Source organism: Achroia grisella, unplaced genomic scaffold, assembly GCF_030625045.1.
Source record: "Achroia grisella isolate CSIRO2021 unplaced genomic scaffold, CSIRO_AGI_Agris_v1 utg109, whole genome shotgun sequence".
Taxonomy (NCBI): Eukaryota; Metazoa; Arthropoda; class Insecta; order Lepidoptera; family Pyralidae; genus Achroia; species Achroia grisella.
Window position 1 is genome coordinate 8,392,845 of NW_026712573.1, and position 21,699 is coordinate 8,414,543.

At 30.7% G+C, this 21,699-nt stretch overlaps 1 protein-coding gene across 2 annotated transcripts in view; it reads left to right on the plus strand.

Annotated features, from left to right (window-relative positions):
* The window catches only part of LOC131844307 (TWiK family of potassium channels protein 9-like), a 283,305-nt gene that overhangs the window by 230,048 nt on the left and 31,558 nt on the right, over positions 1 to 21,699 (plus strand). For both annotated transcript variants that reach the window (XM_059193160.1, XM_059193168.1), the window contains one exon: positions 8,332 to 8,356. The gene's annotated coding sequence lies outside the window, so the exon portion shown is untranslated. The remainder of the gene's footprint in view (positions 1 to 8,331; positions 8,357 to 21,699) is intronic.

The following is a 21,699-nucleotide window of genomic DNA, read 5'->3' on the forward strand; positions in this document are numbered from 1 at the left end:
TTCGAGAGCACGTCTGTCGACCAAAAGAGGCCGCACACCGGGTTTCGCAGCCTTTTATAGACGCGCCGCCCGACGGTGGCGCCACCACAGGAAGTTACACCTAACAGTATAATGAAATATATGTATACCGTATACCTATCTTTTTGCACAAAAACTCCGGGCATGGAAGCGCATACTCAGGGGCGAAACAAATATAAAACACCAGGACAGTCTAATAGGCAATAAACACTATCTTTTATCGCTTTCTCCACACAGCGAGACCTCGTGACCACTGTCCCTATTACCTCTCGAGATAAGTGGGGATAACGATGTCTATCAACTCTCTAATAATTAGGGACTTGAATTTTATTTTCTTCGCGTTATGGGATCGTATTTTTAATGATATAAACGGCGACCAGGCGCCGGTTGTTAAACTGGAAAGTGATGTCTTTTGATGGCTTTCAGGATAGCTATCGTCGTCTGAATTGACAGACTTTAATAATGGTAACATTTAAAAAATCTTGAGTTTATGATTGTATTTAAAGCAGTGTAATTATAATTATAATAATAATAATAATAATAGTGTAACATAATCAACCCTTAAGTATAATTTAGTTCTCAACCGACTATAAATAGGAGGAATTTTAAAAATAACGGTTTATCTTCTTCATATAATAAACGCTAGAGGTTGTGAGTATGGATCGATGTTGATGTGTTATCCTTTCACGCAGAAACTACTGAACGGGTTTTGATGAAATTTTACAATAATATAGCTTATACATCAGAATAACATATAGGTTATAAATTTCTTGCGGGTAAAACTGCGGGCACGGATAGTATTAATATATTTCAAAACGATACATAAAAGTTGATGCCCTTAGTATTTACATTAACATTATATTAGAACTTATAGAATCTAATTAAACTCAATTGCAAATAGACTCAATTTAGATTAGAGATTAATTATTTTAGAGTTTTTAAAAACATCGTTCAGTGTACCCTCGTTTTTACTGAATTATATATGAATTATATTATATAATTTTGAGTTCTCTTCATTTCACAGTCTGTTTGAAAGTATTTATTATGTAGGGATAATATAATATATATGTGTGTATAGGTTGCTTTGATATATTATATGTGCAAACATATGACATATCAAAGCAAACTAATAATTCATAATTATAACACTGCATATCTTACCTGTATTAATTTGTAATTTAATAAGCTTTAGTAAAACACGTGTAGCTACTAAAGTTACATCATATGGTTATATATCAACCTCGATTATCATAATTATAATAATATGACATAACTACAATGGCTTTCCAGTTTAAATAATCACATGAATTCGTGTGTATTGAAGACTATTAATTAGAAAAGCGACTAGACGTACAAAAACATTTTAAATTCGATAGGTTTTAAATAAATTTCTCTTTGTATTATATGTTGTAGTAAACCGCAGTGACAGAAGTAATATATATATATAATAAAAAAATAAGTACACTTCTATGTCGAATATGGGTTCATGAAATATATGATATATATTATACATATATAATTTTGGCATATAAGTATACAGTAAGTGTAAATAAACTATTTTATGTCGTTCTCAAATGCGTATCATGTGGCTAAAATAACAATATTTTCAGTCCAATTAATTAACATAATTAAGTCTCTCTTATTTCCTGGATAAAAATACAGTTAAAGATATGATATCTCAAATAGTATAGATATTCTCATATGAAGTCTACTTCTGAACTACACAACAATAAGAAACAAGGCTTCAGATTTAATTACGGCTTTTGTTAATTTTGTATAGCAAACCAAATAAACGTTATTTGCATAGACTGTAAGTACTTTAAGTTAATTACTTATACTAATATTATACTCTAATCATAATAATCTTCACCTAACCGCAATCTCCCTGTAGTAGGTATTACTTATGAGATGAGAAATGTCAGAATTGTTCCCTGCTACTCAGATCCTGGATTTGCATAAATTTATTAAGAGCTGATGTGTGTTTAGTTACAAAGTGATATGATTACTTTTCGAATATTAGTCTTTGTTTTATAGTTAACATCTGGAATACTACCATATGACTTATTTTTAGGTAATTTATATAACATTTTCAGTTACTACAGGATGGGGTTCTTAAATTGACAAATTATGAGGATCGGCAACACGCCCGTGATGATTCCTGATATTTCAGACGTTTATAATTCATAGCTCATAGGCAGCCTTCAGATGGGCCGTAAGTTTGTTTGCCAACATTGTAACATAAAAAGAAATTAAGTCAAGAGAATTTTCTTTTAACTCAAACTTATTCTTCATTCTTTCATGAAGAAACTAAAATCGCTGTGCTTTAGTGGTCGACTACTACATACACCCAGAAGGTGGAGAGTTACGCGTAGAATCTAGCCGACACAAAAAAATATTATTTTACAATTTGTATTTCTAATTCACTTACCGGCAAGGAAAACACTGAGAGATAAAACAAAAAATAATCCAAGAGATAGTATGATTCACCACTGTCATAATGGATTCAATATTCTGGCGAAATGTGGGTATGTCAAGTATTGCCTACATCGCAATAATGCCTCTGACCACCAAATACGCATTAATAGTCAGAATGATGTCAAATGAAATTAAAATAATTTTATTTATGTGAATCATTCATATAGGTATGTTGAAGTGGAAAATGAAAACTAGGTGGTATGAATGTTTGTGAAATGTGAATGTTCGCAGTATAGCGTTCAGTCGACTCGGTTTTCAATTCGATTACTGCCTCGTTCACGCAAATATTCCCTTGAAATTAGAGAGCAACAAGCCCCAGGGTGCGTCGGTGTCGATGTAAATCGCATATTAGGTATCCTATACTCTCAAAGGACCATCCATCCAGTTCCCCGCTATCGACACTAGACTTTATATTCAAGTAGAGTTAGAGAAGTATTAACAACCACAAAGCTATTCCGTTTCTACAAAGTAATGTTAACATATTAGTACTAGTATATATATTTTTATTATCATATTGCATCAAATAATTTCCGTGGTAGATTTCTTACAAGGTTAGCTTCGTGGGTTTCTTTGTTTCATCTATTTCTACCGTCAAGAAGCTTGTTTTGTTCGCTGTGTTTCTTTTGAGGTATGAAATTTGACAGTGAAATTCTCAGTATAGAGGCATGAGACTATAGTCTTCAAAAATATCCTTAAGGAGTACCATGCGGCACAACCATACCAATATAAACGCTTTTTCAATAGGTGTTAGATAGTTTGCCTTTATAGTCAACTAAAACTTAGGGTTACCATCAAGTTCTAAATATATATATTAAATTGTGGATATACATTAATATTATCCAAGTATTCTTGATTTTGATTTGATTTCTATTACGTTTTAATTTTAATTTCATATCGTTAAAAATCAGTCTGATGTTCTTCATCTTCTTTCTTCGTATTATTGGCCATCTAAATAGGAATATGTCGGGGAAAGTATTTGTATGTAATGAGGACTTTGCTACCAACTATACCGATGTATCATCACCGAGTTTATCGCGATGTGGTTCTATGGAAACTGTCGCGCTTCTTTCTTGAGAATTCATCACAATTGGATGACTGATCTTATGCTTATTATATCATCCTCCAATTATGTCCCGCCATTTTATTCCAACATCATCAATAAAAGAACCGAAATATGTACACCAAAACTTAGACATTTTTATGTTACATACCATTGCTTGCTGTTTAAATGGAACACATTTTTGCACAAAATTAATTATTACCACAATTTTTTAACTATGATAAACTTATTGTAGGAGAAGAAGGTACATTAATGGCCAAGTATCACTTAATTCTAAGACGTTTTTCGAACTATACATATTATAATGTTGTTTGCAACAGAGGGCACTCCAAACCCGTGAAAGGACTTTAGAGTAAATAAAACCAACTCAGATAAGACTTTAGACTGAAACCCAGTGGGCTAGGTGTCACAAGTGTGTTCCTATAAACTTAATAAAAATAATATGTTATTGCTACGGAACAAGCAACACAATGTGAATGTACATGAATTTAAATGCATTATGATAAAATTACCAACAATAACACATTTTGTGTAACCGCAATGTGTCATTTGACAGTTTAAATGTGAATAATAGAAAGGTTGCATTATTATCCGTTTAATATATAAATGCACGAATACAATTGATACAATTATTTCCCGATTCAACAGTGTAATAATTAATCTCTATGTGGTTTGTGGTAGATGACCTCAGTGAGGTAGCGGTCTAAAAAAAGGCATTGTGCCTTTTTGATAGTCGGAAGTTCGATTCTCGCATCATACGTAACAATATAATATACAAGATCGTCATAAACTAGACATTTTCTGTGTAGTATAGACTTTGCTAAGTTTGGTACTAGATGCGCTGTGTTTATATAACAATACTTTTTAATTTATAGTAGGTTAGTAACGTTAGTATGGATATTACATTACAGCAAAGTATAGTACTCGTATAGTTTAAATCTATATAGTTCCAAGTATATTTAATTCCATCTAGTACAATAAATATTGTACATTTGGGACCAAAAGGAAATCCTTTTGCCCCCAAATGTATGTATGACACGGACACATCTGTCTCAAGCCGTTGCCACGGTCCTTTGTGCCTGTCTCCTTGATAAGAAACAATGTTTGCTCTGCATTAACGCTGCTCTTCCGTGTTTCTATGGGAATTTAATGCTGAAATGGTTTCCTTTTTGTGAATTTGCTTTTTCAGATGTTTAATATTCATAGAGTGGCCACTATATTTAAATTTATACACGTAAATGTATATAATCTCACTGTTCGTGTATATGTGACATTATTTATCTTTATGTATATAACGAAGTAGAGTCTATTTTTTAAATTGTACAGTTGTCTGTAGTATCTCCTAAAGTAGTAAGTAAGTATGTAATACCTACTAAACCAAAAACAAATATTTTAATGTATTTTTATTTTTATATGCATGCATATAGATATCCCTTTTTATATTTGCCTTATAAGTAAAAAGTAGAGACTACTAAATAATTTGCCTAGTTTACTAAATATGACCCAAGCGACAGGCATTTATTGAAAGTACAATAGGTACTTTCAAAAAAACACTCTAAAAGTTAAAATGTTATATTGTTTTCAAAGGCATCTCATCAATATAAATATCAATTATAAACAATAGATATTAATTATAATTAGGCTTTGCTTTACAGTATGTGATCTAATAATAATTAAATAGAAAAAAAAACAAAATAAAAAAGCTTTAACAAATTGTACCTAAGAACCATATATGTCATCTATCCAACAAGAAACACCACAAAAATCGGTCCTTTTTTTAGGAGCTACGATACCTCTAACAGATACACAGACATGACTTTCTAGGTCAATGGTTAATAATAAAAATATAACACAAATTATATTATTAATTATAATTAAATCATTGATATAAATCTGTCGTATACAATCAGATATCTGAAGTGAATATTTGTTTCCAATTATCATAACTGTGGCTTTGTCGAGCTTTTATTAATATTCCGGCTATTTATTAAATGTATTTTCGACGACGGATGAACGGATTTTCATTAACAATAATCAATCGTCTGTATACAATTTCACTGTATAAAAACGAGATATAATTTCCAAACATCTCTATTTTGTCCTTTGCTTTCAAATATTGAAAAAGTATAATTTCCAATAACTGAAATTCCAAGTTGTAGTCAAAGTTCTAACTTAACAATTTCATTTATATTTTGTTACTTTTATTATATTATTTGCTATTTCCCATGCTGCTGCGTCTGCTTTTTTTTTGATAAAAAATCGTGGTACGTTTTATTCCGTTTGTACGTGAAAAGGTAACAAACAGACATACAGACTTATGATAAATATAAGTATGAATTTTAATGTCAATAATAAATATTATAGATATAATTAATGTAAATTATTTGCCTACAACTAAACAGCCTGAATCATAATAGAATGGAAACTTAAACACTGCGTACAAGTACAACAGTATTTTCCCTTGTCTTCTTGTCATCGTTTATTTGTCTAAGTTAAGGATTATAGAGTTTTATTATGTGTAAAAAATATGAGATTCAAATGCTAGTTTGAATGTGTATTTTTCCAATAAATACATATATTTGACGGCCTCGGTGATGTAGCGGTAGAGCACACCGCTTTACTTCCAATGGTCGCGGATTCGATTCCTCGCACGGTGCAAACATTTATATTCATGAATATGATTGTTTATATTGATCTGGAATAGAATAGAATAGAAAATCATTTATTCAAATAAACTTACATTGAAGCACTTTTGAATAGTCATCACATTTTTTTAATCTACCGCTCATTCGGAAAGCTGTATCATCACAAGAAGAATGTGTTGCTCTTTTAAATAATGGATATTTTCTATGTATATTATGTATCTATTTACAAAAAAGAATCAAAGTATTTATGTCAGTTGTCTAGTATTCATAACACAAGCTCTGGTTACCGTGCTACTATATGGCGCTATTTAATTGTCCAGGAACATTTATTATACATAGAACATAATTTTAATGTGATTAATGCATGTTTTAATAAATTAAATCTAATATACTTTACGCATAAAATGTAATTGTTAGTATATAGGAATTTTACATTGATAAATAAGTATGCCTTGTTAGTCGTTCTTAAATAAATAGAATATAAAAATAATACATGTTTTCAAAGTAAGAATTTGCTTTTTAAATCCAATATTTTACTTGGAAATGATACTTGAATGAAGGTAGAATGAAACGAACATAACAAATATTTGCTGGGACTGAGAGTTTGTTGACGAGATCCCTCTGTTTGCAACTGGTCTTCGTTGAATCAATCATATCATATATAATAGTTGTATATATATACTAGTTCTCATATATATCATATCCGTTTGGACAGTTATTTTAAAAACTTCTATTATAAATACATTGTATAATATTTTCAAAATGTATATTATATTTTTTACTTAAATAATTAATTTAATTAGTCATTTTAATTACTACCTATGTCTAACTAGAGAGTAAATTTTAGAAATATTACAACATACACAAAAACATTCTTCAACTACTAAGTTAGTCCATTGTTTTGTATAATTTTTTATTGGTAAGTTGGTTGGTTGAGAGATTACAAACGTTCGTTGCTGTAGATTGACTGTGTTGTTATTACTGATTAGGTTTTGTAGGACTTTTGTCACCCAAATAACGTAATAGGCCAGAGATATATATTTTTTCATTATAAATACTAACTGATCACCAAATTTTATAACGATAAAGATAAAAACTGAACTAACTGATATGAAATTATAATATTATTAATGACTAACTTATACCTGTTAAGAAGCTTAAGCTTTAAAATTGTCTAATGAAAAAGTATAGATGAAAGTAGCAGATACTTCTTTTTGTAGTATGTGTAAATTTTGTGACAAATTAAATGTATGTTAAACATTTATACTGTTACAAAAACCATTTTACAATTCAGCTAACATTTATTTAAGGGTAATTTAAAAACGCAGTGTCCGGAACGACACGGCGCCGGTGACAGCCGTCTTGTGTACAAGATTTGTTCCGGAAAATATTTAGTCTATTCCAGAGGTATTCCGCTTAGAACTAGGGGTTTGTTTTGCCATCTACCAGCGGATGCGGCTTTTAAATGTATCCTTTTGTCTTCCGTATTTTATGTCGTCGCGTTATTTCATGTTCATATAATGTTAATATTTAAGTTTGTTCAGAATTATTATGCTGTGTGTGTTTAGGAACCATCTAGAACATTAAGATCAAGATTATAGATCGGAGTATTAAATTTATATAAAAGAATAGTATGGGTATAACATCTATAAATATGAAATTAAAATATATACAGACATTTAAAATATTTTCTTAACTATACATTAGGTAATTTAATACTCCGATCTATAATCTTGATCTTAATATTTAAGTTTGTTAATTATTATATATATCAAGATTAGACATTTAAGAATAGTATTATAACATCTATAAATATGAAATTAAAATATATACAGACATTTAAAATATTTTCTTAACTATACATTAGGTACTTTTGAATTTCACTAATTGTTTAGTTTCAATTTCATATTTACTTAGTTAGACGTATGTTTAAGACATGATAAAAAATAATACATCAAATAACATTATCTAAATTTATTATTATTATTTTAAACACTATATTTAAAACACACTACGCGGTCAGTCTCTATAAAAGTTTTGGATTTTCTTTGTGTCAAGTATATATAATTTATAAATTACATATACAATATTTAACATATTTATATGCCTAATAATATTATGTTATTGTTTCAGTTTGCACGGATGCCTCGATAAATTGGTAAGTTCAAATTTTATATTGACGCTTGTAGTTTTATTCTATTCTTATCTACTGAAATAAGTAAATATGTAAATTTTTGCATTTAAACCACAAAATTATTGCTTTTAAATCTTTAGACTATCTGAAAGAGATAGCTCATCTTAGAAGACTTAGTAGTGACTATTCCTGACAGATATATATTTATTCGTCCAACACCAGTCCCATAATGCGAGGCAAATATTGAAAATGCTAAAATAAAAAGTTTCTACTCGTTTACGGTGCAAAAGCCAAAGCCAAGATCTTTCTGAGTACTTCCCGGTGGAAGTTTGTCACTGATTTGAATAACAAGGGAAACCTTTTTTGTTTCACTCTACCTACTTTTCATCCGTGTTCAGTCTTGTTTTATATAAAACGCGGCGAAATTTGTTAAAGCACCCACCTAAACTTTGTTTGAGGATGATGTTTACTCGATTTTAACAATAGATCAGCACATGTGTACCCTTTTTATCATAATATATGCTAAAAGTTTTTCCATGAGATTGAAATTATAAATATTTAAAAATTAGGTAGTATATATAGAAGGAAATTCGTAATTTATTAGACTCATTATTGACATTTCATTGGAACACTCACAGATATATACTATCTTTAGTTATTTATAGGAAATAAAGCAGAAATGTCTTTAGATCTTAAATGTCATCTTCATTTAATATGTGTGATACGACTTTGTGACATATACGCAATATACAATGTGTCAACTATGTTAAACTGTATCACCAAATCTAATACCGGTTTAATCTGCAAGTCGGAGGTCGCAATTTACTTACTCACCAAAGGGCCTCCGTTGCCGGCCGCTTGCAAATTGCCGTCCAGATACTCAGAACTAAATATATATAACTATTCGAATTATATATATGAATGTTTTTTCTTCTTAACAAACAAGGTTCGCAATTTGTTTACATTTATGTATATATTAAATACGATATTTTTTTTATTGTTCTTTTGATATAATTCAAAAAGAAGGTCTATCGCAATTTCGTCTATTCAAAAGTTTAAATTTTTATAGTGTACGCCTGTTGAATTTTGACATAATAATAAATTAATATAAATATGCATACCTACTAAGTCGATTTTTGTATGACAACTGCCATATTATGAATAAGCACGAAGCCTATAACCTGAAAGTACACATGGGCGCATTGAAGCAATTGCAATAAATCAAGAGCATGAAGTATGCTGCCGGGCTGCTACGGAATTTATTGAACTGCTAACAAGCTCTCAAGAGAATTACATTCAATCGTTTATTCAACTGATGGAATACTTTTATCAAATATGATGTATATTAAAGTATAAATAATACGATTGTTTTTTATATAGCATAGAGCCAAACAAACTTACGGTTCACGGTGGTTAGTGTTAACCGCCGTTCATGAGAACCCGCCACAGAAGGGGAATCACAAGTGCGGCCTTTTAAGAAGCAATAAACTCTTCTCTGGGAGGTTTCAATATAATATTGGTTTTAAAATACTATTACGTTTTTCCAGAAACTTGTTCCCACGCACGACCACATTGTGCTAGGTGATTGCACAATGTGGTCGTGCGTGGGAAAAAGTTTCTGGAAAAACGTACTTTCTGTTAGTATATACTATGCCATTACCAGATATATTTATATCGAGTCTTTGTACAAACTCGTCTGCACCTCTGCCTCCCCTGTTTCTACCAATAAATAACTTGCGCTGTTTAAGTTTTAAAGGCAGTGATAATACAGAGCTCAGGAATGGTAACGATTAAGTAATACCGCAGGCGTAACGTGATGCTGTTGTCATCACGTATCATGTGACCTTCGCGATACCACTGATGCATTACCATTCTGGAGGACTAAGATGTCCTGTCTATTATCCTGTAATTTATGTATCACTGTCTTGTACCACCTCAAACAAGCTACTGGTATCAACAGTAATATATATTACCTACTACTGATAGTCTGAGATACCGCCTACGTATACGAAGTCTACTTCAGTAAATCTGTCTTTAAACGATGATTCCTATTTTCCATAAGGGATGATATATTTCCATCTAGATATGATTATAATTTATATTTTATTTGTGACATGTTTATTATAATAGTATAATTCAGAATAATATGGAAAGTTTACAATTCTAATGAACTAGTCCTTTAGGGACAAAATCGTCAGCATGCATGCTACTGAAGACACTAATTAAACGTCAGCGTCCTGAGCCTAGTTTGGACGACAAATTTAATAGCTTTACTTCAAGCGTTATGAACATCTACACTATTAGTGTTGCTGTTGATGCCTTTATAATGAAACTTGCATGCAGTCTTAAAGCTTTAGGTTTAGAGTTTCAGGCAAGTTTCATCATTAGTTGGCGAAGTTGGTTTTAATTATTCTTCACGCCCCTTAACTTTATTTAGGACAGGTAATTACCATCTCACTTATGTTAGAAATACTAAAACAATACGAAATTTATTTTTTTAAACGTCAATAAAACTATCTGATACCGTAGGTAGTTTACTAAAAAAGGTTCAAAATATTAAGTTTTTCTAGGCCGTGAACCTCCACTTTAGTTTCACGGCCTGGAGTACCATTCACAAGTAAACTCATTATTGCGTAGGCAGTTTAATAGTACCTACAGTAAAATATATATTTCATCTATAAATCAGGTTTTGTAAATCACTAGGCTTTTAAGAATATTGGTTACAATAATAGGTTTAATATAAGCAACAATAAATAATTTAAATAATAATAGACCATACTAAAGCGTCCATAAACTCGTACAGTGCCCGTTTGAATGCAATAAAATTTCGACTCCAAAAAGGAAAAGGGCCGCCATTTGATACGAAGCCTAACAAATGGGGAACATTAAAATCGGCCGAATTTTCTTTTGGATCGAATAACTAAACCGTTCTGGATACAATCGGACCAATCCACATTGTCTGGATTTGTGGCGTTTTAGGGTTGTTATTCATATGGTAAATTCTAAAAGTTTTCGATATTTTTAGATCAGAACGTGTAAAAATATTTTATTTCTTATTGGTAACTAACAAAATATTTATTCGAGTTTTAATATTCGTATCTATTTTTAGGTACACGTGTATTATAATGTTTTCTTTTTCAAACACACCTTATAAAATATGTAAAAAGTTTATTTATGCACATATTTAATGTATGAGCGCTTAATATTGTTATGTTTTTTAAATATAATTAACAAAGTATGAGAAAATATATTTATATTAATGTTTATTTTTAGATCGGAATATGTAAAAACATTTCCTGCTCTCATTAACGTTTATACTATAGCCACTTTTTATATTATATGATCTTAAAAAGTTTTATATGTGTATATTGAGTTCGCGGTATTTAGGAACTGTTACTACCGGTTTGGTCAGAGGTAAACTGAAGATTAGAGGGTAGATGATTATAAGGGATGAAAATAAAAGATATTGCGTATTTAGGAACTGTTACTACCGGTATGGTCAGAGGTAAACTGAAGATTAGAGGGTAGATGATAAATTATTGACAGATATATTCCTCTATATTTACACGTATTAGTTTTTTGCTACTATTGAAAAATCGCAAGATGCCCATCTCGGTACACTACCCCACTGATGCGCCGTGGTTCGTTCGTAGCGTAGATCTCCACCGCGACCTTAATCTGCCCTCCATCAAGCAGTTTATGAAGGAAGCATCTCGACGCTACTTTGACTCTGACCAATCCCACCATAATCTGCTTATAGTCAGTGCGGTCTCGGTTCTCATTGACCCCGACGACCCCATAACGGCAGAAGACCTCCCCACGAGCCCGCCCGTTCCACCCCGACCACACTTTTACACACACACACGACACCGTCCTCGCCGGCGAAGACGACGACCCCCAACACACCATATCGCGCAATCAACCGGGCGCCTGCGCGTGCCCGGGCGCTCCACACCGGCGCCTCCGGGCGTCCCTCCGATCGATCCCTCATCCAATTCAAACGGGCACCACGAGGTTCGAACCCCTAGTGGTGCCCTCAGACTAAAGTCGTATCCGTCGGGCATGAGCTGGCCTGCTCCATAAGTCCTACCGCGGGTTTGGAGTGCCATTTGCACTCGCCCCCTAACGTCCGGTAAAGCTGTAAAGGCCAGCTGCGGCCAACACGATATGTATCTTCACGTACATGTAACACACTTTTTTTTTGAACGCGATTTTTGATCTTGTTTAATCAACCCAATCACTTCATTATAGTCTTAATGTAATCTATAATTAGCCTCTCAATAGATTTTTTTACATTCTTACGTGGCTTCTAACCGTCCTGGGATGATGTCGCTTGTTGTTAAAACATTTGGTTGGAGTGGTGCAATCTAATAATATATTTACGATTTATTTTTATTTACCAGGTATTTTAAATGTAAAATAATATTTTATTTCATTAATTGAAGTAAGTTAGCAATTTATAGTAACAATTCTTATATATATATCGAATCTAGATATTCTATCAGTATGTGTGTAAAGATTTTCGTGAACAAAATATACTCACAACAACAGACAGAGCGGTCTAGTGAGCACTGGGCTTTGAACGTTTTAAACCGAATTCATTTACTTAAATTTTTAATGAACGCTAGCGTGAAGCTATATTTTAAATAGCTCTGTTCCATTTTCATTTTATTTGCAAACAAAGTAATCGAAATTAAATATACCTCTGGTTTCCCAGAAGCCTCTCTGTTTTTGTCAGTTCGGAATAAAACTTTGCGAATAATTTTATTTTTCAACTCATCAGCACGGAGTTTAATGAAACTTCACGATTTCTTACTTCACTCGAGAAAAAATGAAGTTCATTATAATATTTTTTTCTTACAGTTCCAATATTATAAATATAGGATAAAATCTATATATAAATTGATATTTTGGGTTTGTGTGGATGATTATAAAATTACCTCTTATTCATGTTTTGTGTGCTTCAACTAGTTATCTCCTGTTCACGTAGTAACTTTATGAAATTCTTATTTAGGAATGATTTATGTAATATTAGCTACTCGCCCGGCTTCGTACGGGTGTACATGTATTATATATAAAAACCTTTCTCTTGAATCACTCTATCTATTAAAAAATGCTTCAAAATCTATTGATTAGTTTTAAAGATTTAAGCATACATAGGGACGGACAGACAGCGACAGCGACATTGTTTTATACTATGTAATGAAAAGAAATTTCTCTCTCTCCAGCTTTATTGATTTAAGTTAAGTAATATTTTGTTAACAGATCAGTCTAGACAGATCAAGCCTATTTTTATAACAGTTTAAAATACAGAAATTTTAAATGGTTACAATTACAACATTTCATTGCATTTCTCCAATAAATGTATGTATGCATATATTTGTGTATATGCGGTAGACTTGCCCCTTCAACGTTGGATTAAAATATAGCCAGTAAAATGTGGAAATGTCAAGTGTTGCGTGTACCACAGTATTGATTGTTGCCAATGGGATGAAAATAGTGATGGTATGTATATGTAACATTATACTTCTGATAACATATATATATATATAAAAGAAATTTCGAGTCTTGTCGTTCTGGCAATAGTTTTGCTGCTTGTGTCAGCACGTCCCCAGTTTTTCAGCCAACAAAGTCATGTCACCAGCATTGTAGATGCTCAAATTGTCTTCTGGTGAAGACAGTCCCATATATTGCTACGTATATATCGTGTCTATAAACAAGTTATGGCTAAATAATAAAATAACTACACTATGATGTAATTTTATAGATTGAATAAAGGTAATTACTTTATCCCAGCTTATAATATCTAAATAGTTTAAATAAGAAATACTATAAGCAATAGAAAGCAAATGAAGCTGATACTCTCTTTATTGAATAAAATTATTCATAAAAATGGTTCTTAGAGTTAGTAGTATATCAATATGCACTAATCTAAAATTTGTTTCATATTCATATTTATGGTAAATAAACTGATGATCTACCTAATAGTATGCGTAAGAGCCAACAATCATCTATATACTTATATCAACAGCAACACCAATCACATGTTATCAAGTGATACTATATTTAAATATATTTTTTAAATTTATGGAATAAATATTGAGCCTAAATATATTATAAATATTCGTGAAAAATGATCAGTTACTTCAATTTCCACTCCATCGACAACGTTTCCGATTCGGTTATTCGGCGACTCGATTAAGTTTATAAAATGGCTCAAAAAGAAAGGTCTGGGGAGTGGACTCGAATAAGATTAATGTCGCGATTCCTAACGGATCAATACCGCGTTTAATTCCATGACTTAACAGATGATTCGTATTTTTTTTTATATTACACTATCATTATTCGTGACGCTCTTCATGATTATAATGGTTTTAGACATTTTGCATGACATTTAGTCAGACATCAGACGGTCAACTGTTTTACATCTCTTCATGCTCGAGCAATGTACTAATTAATATTTCTAGTTTAATGAAAGTACTAACTGATATACTGATATTGCAGTCTTTCTATTCTATTAATTGTTTACGTTTCAAAAGAAAAGGAAAAAGTGTATTTGATTAAAATATACTAAGTTTTACAGAAGATATTCTGATAAATAAACTGTTAGCTTATTTGTAGTTATTACTGTATAAAACAATCAATGTATGCTATGCTCATAAAATATTAATAGAAAAACATAATCAAAAATCTCATCTGTAGGTACTGAGTAAATTTCAACTATTGTAAAGTTTACTGTTGTATTTTCATAACTGAATGCATATTTACTTACTGTATATATTTGATTACTATCAAATATATAGGTACAGTAAGTTAATAAGCGTGAATGTTGTATACACTGAAAAGTGCGTCGATGAAAATAAATACCTAAGTCAAATTTGTTAACTTGATCAATTTAACAATATAAATTGGCTACCGCTCTTCGTACATAAATTTCGTTTTTGTCTTGTTTGCAATTTAATGAGCAGTCCGTTGTTTAATTTAGTAATTTAGCAATGTTCACATGTCTATTAACAAAATCATTTGAAGTCTTTTAAATGTGTTTTATTCAAAATAAATAACGTACATTTAGTAAAACTAAAAACTTTCAAAATTAAAATACACGTTTTCTTTAACAATTTGTAAATCACACAACTCTGCCTACTTCAGAGAAGTTGTTGTTGAATTGTGTTTGGACTGTAGTTGCCAGACGACTCTATATTATTTTTTAATTACACATCCTTAATACTACATTATACATTTCAAAATAACACTACTTATTGAAGCCATGAAAAAACCATCTATAATTATTAAGGATTTCTCAAAAACTACTCGTTACTTCTTAACAAAATTACACACAATAAGCACCATCTTTCTAATAAAAGAAAGCATTATGAAAATCAATTTATATTGAGAAAAGGTATGAACAACAGTAACAGATAATAAATAAATATTTTATATCTAATAATAAAAACAACCTGATTTAAAGTTTATTACCTAACTATATTAGTTACATAAACTATAGTTTCAATTACATGATGAATTGTAAATAGGACGAGTTTCCTATTTTTTCTTTACGTTTAAAATACTCGGTATTGTTTAAAATATTCGTAAACTCATAAAGCGATCGAAACGCAATATGTGTGATGGTGAATTAAACTGTTACGCTAGGTACTTAGGTGTTTTGAATATATATATATAGTACTTAGTATAGTAGTAGTAGTAGTAATCAACGTCTATGTGACAGACTCGACCCATTGGCTTTGCGGCGAGATATTGCATCTCTGTGCATTTTCTACCGTATATATCACGGGGAGTGTTCTGAGGAATTGTCCGGATTAATACCAGCTGCTGAGTTTCAACACCGTACCATCCGCCAGAAACTGAAATACCATCCTGATCATCTGGATGAATGGCGGTCTTCCACAGTACGGTTTTCTAGAAACTTTTTGCCCCGCACAACCACATTGTGGAATCACCTTCCAGCAATGGTATTTCCGAACCGATACGATATTGAAACCTTCAAGAAAAGAGCTTATTCCTTTTTAAAAGGCCGACAACGTACTTGCAATTCCCCTGGTGTTGTGGGTGCTCATGGGCGGCGGTAATCACTTAGCATCAGGTGAGCCGCATGCTCGTTTGTCCCCTGTGTTATAAAAAAAAAATAGTATATGGTACTTACTCCAAGCTAAACAAATAGTCTTTGCACGTCGTTATTTATCACATAATAATTACACTACTGTTACATTTTACAAATTAAAACTTGCTACCAAAACACGTACAGGAGTTCTTCTAATTGGAAAACTTGAAAATGTATACTAGTGAGACGGAGAACAATTGAATCTGCCTCTTTCAAGAGACTCCACAGGCGTATAGTTGTCTAATGAGGAATACTACAGAACTTTGTATTATTGTAAACTTTATTGGAACCTACTAAGGTTTATTATATCCGGAATTCCAGAACAGTTGCCGGAGTACAACGAACTTTCCCAATGAAACATATAGGTTTGTTGATAACAGCCATTTGTACCTATCCGTATTGTTTCGATGGACGAATACAAAGTAAGTTCAGATATGTCCGAAGGTACTTTTGTAGGTATGTACAGTTTTTTTTCGTAATTGAACGCACAAATTGTTTGCACTTTTGTAGTTATTTTATTTGATCTCACAGAACAATTAATGTTATGCTTTATAAGAGTTTACCACCTTTATAAAATATAAATAAAAGACGGATTTTTATATAATAAACTAAAATTCTTCGCATTGTGCTAATATTTGTATTCATGACTATGATTATTTTTATTGATCTATATAATATATGCATTTACGAAAAAAATATATATCTAATTGTTTATATCAATTGTCTAGTAACATAAGCTCTGCTTAGCATCGAGCTTGGTGACACCATGCGAATTATTGTGGATTATCATTATGGTTCAACGATAAAATAAAGACGGTGCTGTCTACTTAAGCAGGTCACAAATGAAAGATTTTACCACAGTAACACTTTACTATCGCAAATGTCAGGTAGAGCATTTAAGCTTTTTTAATAATACACTGCAAGTCTCATAATTCTATATTCAAATTTACTTCTATATCTAAAACTCTGTTAATATACGATATTAACACAGTTTTATATATAAAGGTGAATTTAAATTATTTATTGCTACTAATAAATCATTGTCCCTGGTTTGCAGTTTACAATTTTGGCTTTTAGTATTGAATTATTAACCTGGCCACAAGCTGACATAATGTGAGTGATCATTGATTATAATTGAATTGATTACGATATCAAATAATAAATTAGTGATATTTTCATTTTCAAATCAAGTATCTATGTATATATTTCAACTAGTGAAGACACATTGTACACATTCCATAATTTATTTATTTATAAATCGATTGGAATAAAATTAACACAAAATTTTAAGTGAAGCTTAAGACAATTTATTTTTGAAAACTGCAGCCAAATCGGTGAATTTGTTTTTAAGATTAATGCACACACACTGTAACAATCGTTGTTTTGGGTTCATTAACTTTTACTTACTTGTCCTCTATTGATAGGTTTTCTCATATAACTTCCATATGCTGGCGATTACTTACATTTTTATTATATATCATTTTTATTATATATCAAAATTAAATAACGACCAGTTTAAATATTAAATTAATATTATTAAGAACATATCAAAATATTCAAATGTTATGTTTACATGATAATATTACTCATTATTATGCATAAAAACAAAATTACATAAAAGAGTTAAATATAAAAATATTCTAAAAAAGGCGGCCTTATCACTTAAAGCAATGATTTACAGACAAGTTGGTAAATGATAATTATATGATAATACTATAGAATTTAGTATAATCACTGTAATAAAACAGTAACATTCCAAACTTATATTGCTTCGTGAGTAAATGTTATACTAAGAGTTTATTATTATAAAATGTCAATTTCAAGATAAATAAAATATTAAAATTATCTGACAACGAACCGTAATAATACAATATTTGTATCGCGCTGTATTTTCTAAAGTATATTTTAATTCTGACAAGGAAATTGTAGGCGTCCCAAATAATTGACAATTAGCAACTTTAAATTAAGAGGTAATTACGCTCTGTCGTTTGTTTACTAAATTACCCGTGATATTGAAATGGTTTGTAGCCACCGACAGGAATGAATACTTTAATTAGAAATAGAGGCAACATTATATAGCTGCATTTGGAGAAGAATATGATATAAAATTTCAATTAGAGAACCATGTTACTTTATGACAAGAATTAGAAATTGAATGGTACATTTACCGAATTTAATTTGTTTATTAATTCTAGTGGATACAATATATTTTAATAGTTACTACAAATTTAATATTCAACACGTTCTATCAGACACTTGTATCATAAACCGCGTTTAGAACAAAAATATTCAGTTTATACTCTCATTTACCAATAAATATTCTTTTAGAATTAGTACGAAGCTTTGTTACATCTGTATATATATCCTATATATATATATATATATATATGTAATAAAATACAAACATGTTCCTGCTTATGTTAGTTAGAAACTTTTTAATCGTTTAACCAATGTCCTTTATACCTTTATTAATTGAATTATATTTTTATGTGTGAGACCACTACATCCTATATAAACTTATTCACCCAATTCATAGGTTGTAGATAGCAAGTAATGAATACATTTTTAACAACTGAGTAAAGTAAGTAGAAAGTTATTCATTAGTTTATTGTACTGAGATTTTAATTGCCGTAAGTTACAATTCAACCATTACTCTAATTATATTTTAATTAAATATATCATAACGGTGAGATTAAAAGTCATTCAAATGTAATCAATTCAATAGAAATGGTCAGAAATATAACAGACAAAGGTGAAATTTTCAATCATCTGTTGATATGTTCATAATGTTCATCACCATTTTGTTTTTCAAAATTTATGCATAGAAATACTTAAAAGAAGTGATCTGTACTTCTAGATATAATAGAGTCATTATGTCAATATTCTACTAGAAATTTTATTGCTAAATGTTAGAACTGGAAATTCTCAGTAGCACCGGATACTATGATTTATTATCTCCAGAAAACTTGGATATTCTCGTGAAAATAATAAACCCTTTCCTGTAATAAGTTTTACGAGGTATTATCGAGTCGACGATAGATACGTGCAGTTAAAGAAAATGGCACAATTATTTGTAAGAACTTCTAAAGTTAAATAACACGAGAATAATAGCATATAAGTATTTTCTTTAGGTATATGTGTCGGTATAATTTCGTACTTTTAACGGTAAGTCCGATATAGATTATAAATAACTGGCAGATAAAAATAGAATTGAATTTCTAGTTCGAAATAACAAACTCGAATTTCAAACGAACATTTGGATGTTTTCGACATACTTCATCTGTAGTGGATGGTACGGATTTTTCAGATTGTCTGACCGAACTACATAAAAAGGGATCCTTTGTATGCAGTTCTTCCATCCCTTGGTCATAAAAAGGCTTCACATCTATTATAAATCCATTTTAAATGTTGAACTGTATCGTTCCTCTAGTAGTTTCTTAATTTGATTGACAGTGAAAATCACTTCAATTGTATATCTAAAATTTCTTACGCAGTAAGAATTTTTAGAAACTAAAACTTCTTACGCAGTAAGAAATTTTAGTTTCTACTAATCAGGGAGTTAATTCTATCCCATCAAAAACATAAATGTGAAATGATAGCCTAGTTTAATATTATGATATATGCCTTGATTGTTAACTTCTACGACAAAAGAGGTGAGATCTAAATGGGTGCCAAGTTCAATGGTCTGTCCTGAAATGTATTTATAACAATATAAAATATAATTTCTTCTTATAACTTAGGATAATATACTGTAGCCTACCTTAAAAAATAAACTGTATCTGAATTGTTTGGTAGTTTTTTTTAGCAAAATTAAACTACACATTTTTGGTTTTTAAGGTGCCAGTACACTATTTTAGATTTTCACCAAATAATTAAGAATAGTTCGAAGTCGAACATTCGGGACTATTATGATTACGAGTATGAACAAAATACACGTAAGTGATTTTATCACTCATTATATTATCAATCTTTGTATCTCTATCCTATTTATAAAAAAAAATACTTTGTACGATGTTATCCATGGACTACCTGTTTTCGTCCGTAAACAAGCTTGTTACATAGCAAACCTGTATTAGTTGAAGAGTGAGGTATGGTAGTATAATTATAGGATACTTGAAGCACGACACGCGTTTATCATATGACATTCGAAGAGTTGTTTATATAACTGTTAATTACCACTAGGTGAATCGTCTGCATGTTTGTCAATACGTATATATTGTCTAATAGAATGAGAGGTTGAAGTTATCAAATATATATTTGCGACGTTAAAATATAAACATGATATTCTTTCTTAGGATACATTAGCACTACGAATAGTACTAATCAGGACTTCATATAGTTTCTAACAGATATAAAGTTTGTGAAGACACTTGAGAAACGGAAGCAGAGATAAAAATACTTCTGCCATTAAATTCAATGATACTTGTGTAGCGAGGAAAAATAATAAATCCAATGCGAAGAGAATGATTAATATCTGTAGGCGAACTCGGGTGTTCTTATCAGGAGGCGAGGGCGGATAAGAAATACTCTTATAATTTACTGCATCTAAAGATATAGACAGAAGAATTTAATAGAAGCGATTTAAAATATACTATAGAATTATTTATAATGACTGTACTAGTTAGTTTTCTTTAGTATGAAATCAAAATGAATAATTATATAAATGAACATAATTATTGAAGGAGTATTTCATCAAAATCGAGTTATATAACTAAATTTATGTTAGAACCTAGATTCTCTATCTATAGACCAATTTGACCAGGACATGTTAAGTGACCTACATAGACGAAACATGGGCTAAACTGGCAGCCATACGAAGATGCTCTAGATTGTTTAGCAAGTTATAAAAAAGCTTGGAGATTCAATCATAAAATTGATTCGCTGATGATACTCGTATAAGAACTAAAGTTAGCGATAGAGTCTGAATCTAATAACAGTAACTGTTCGACTATATTTATTTAATAACGAATAAAAATAATGTAATTAGTTCTATCAAAAATTTGTAATTATTTACTGAAATGATAATGTCATCTCACTTGCGTCTTTTTTGCGATAAATACCTACTATAAATACAATAAAATAGTCTAGTATTTTTGCATACCGAATATATGAGAATTTCGTATCGCAATCGCAATTTTCTTTATATAATAATACTAGCTGTCCGGCAAACGATGTTTTGCCTTAAAATAAAAAAAAAATTAAGGGTGGACTACCCCTAACATTTAGGGGGATGAAAAATTGATGTTGG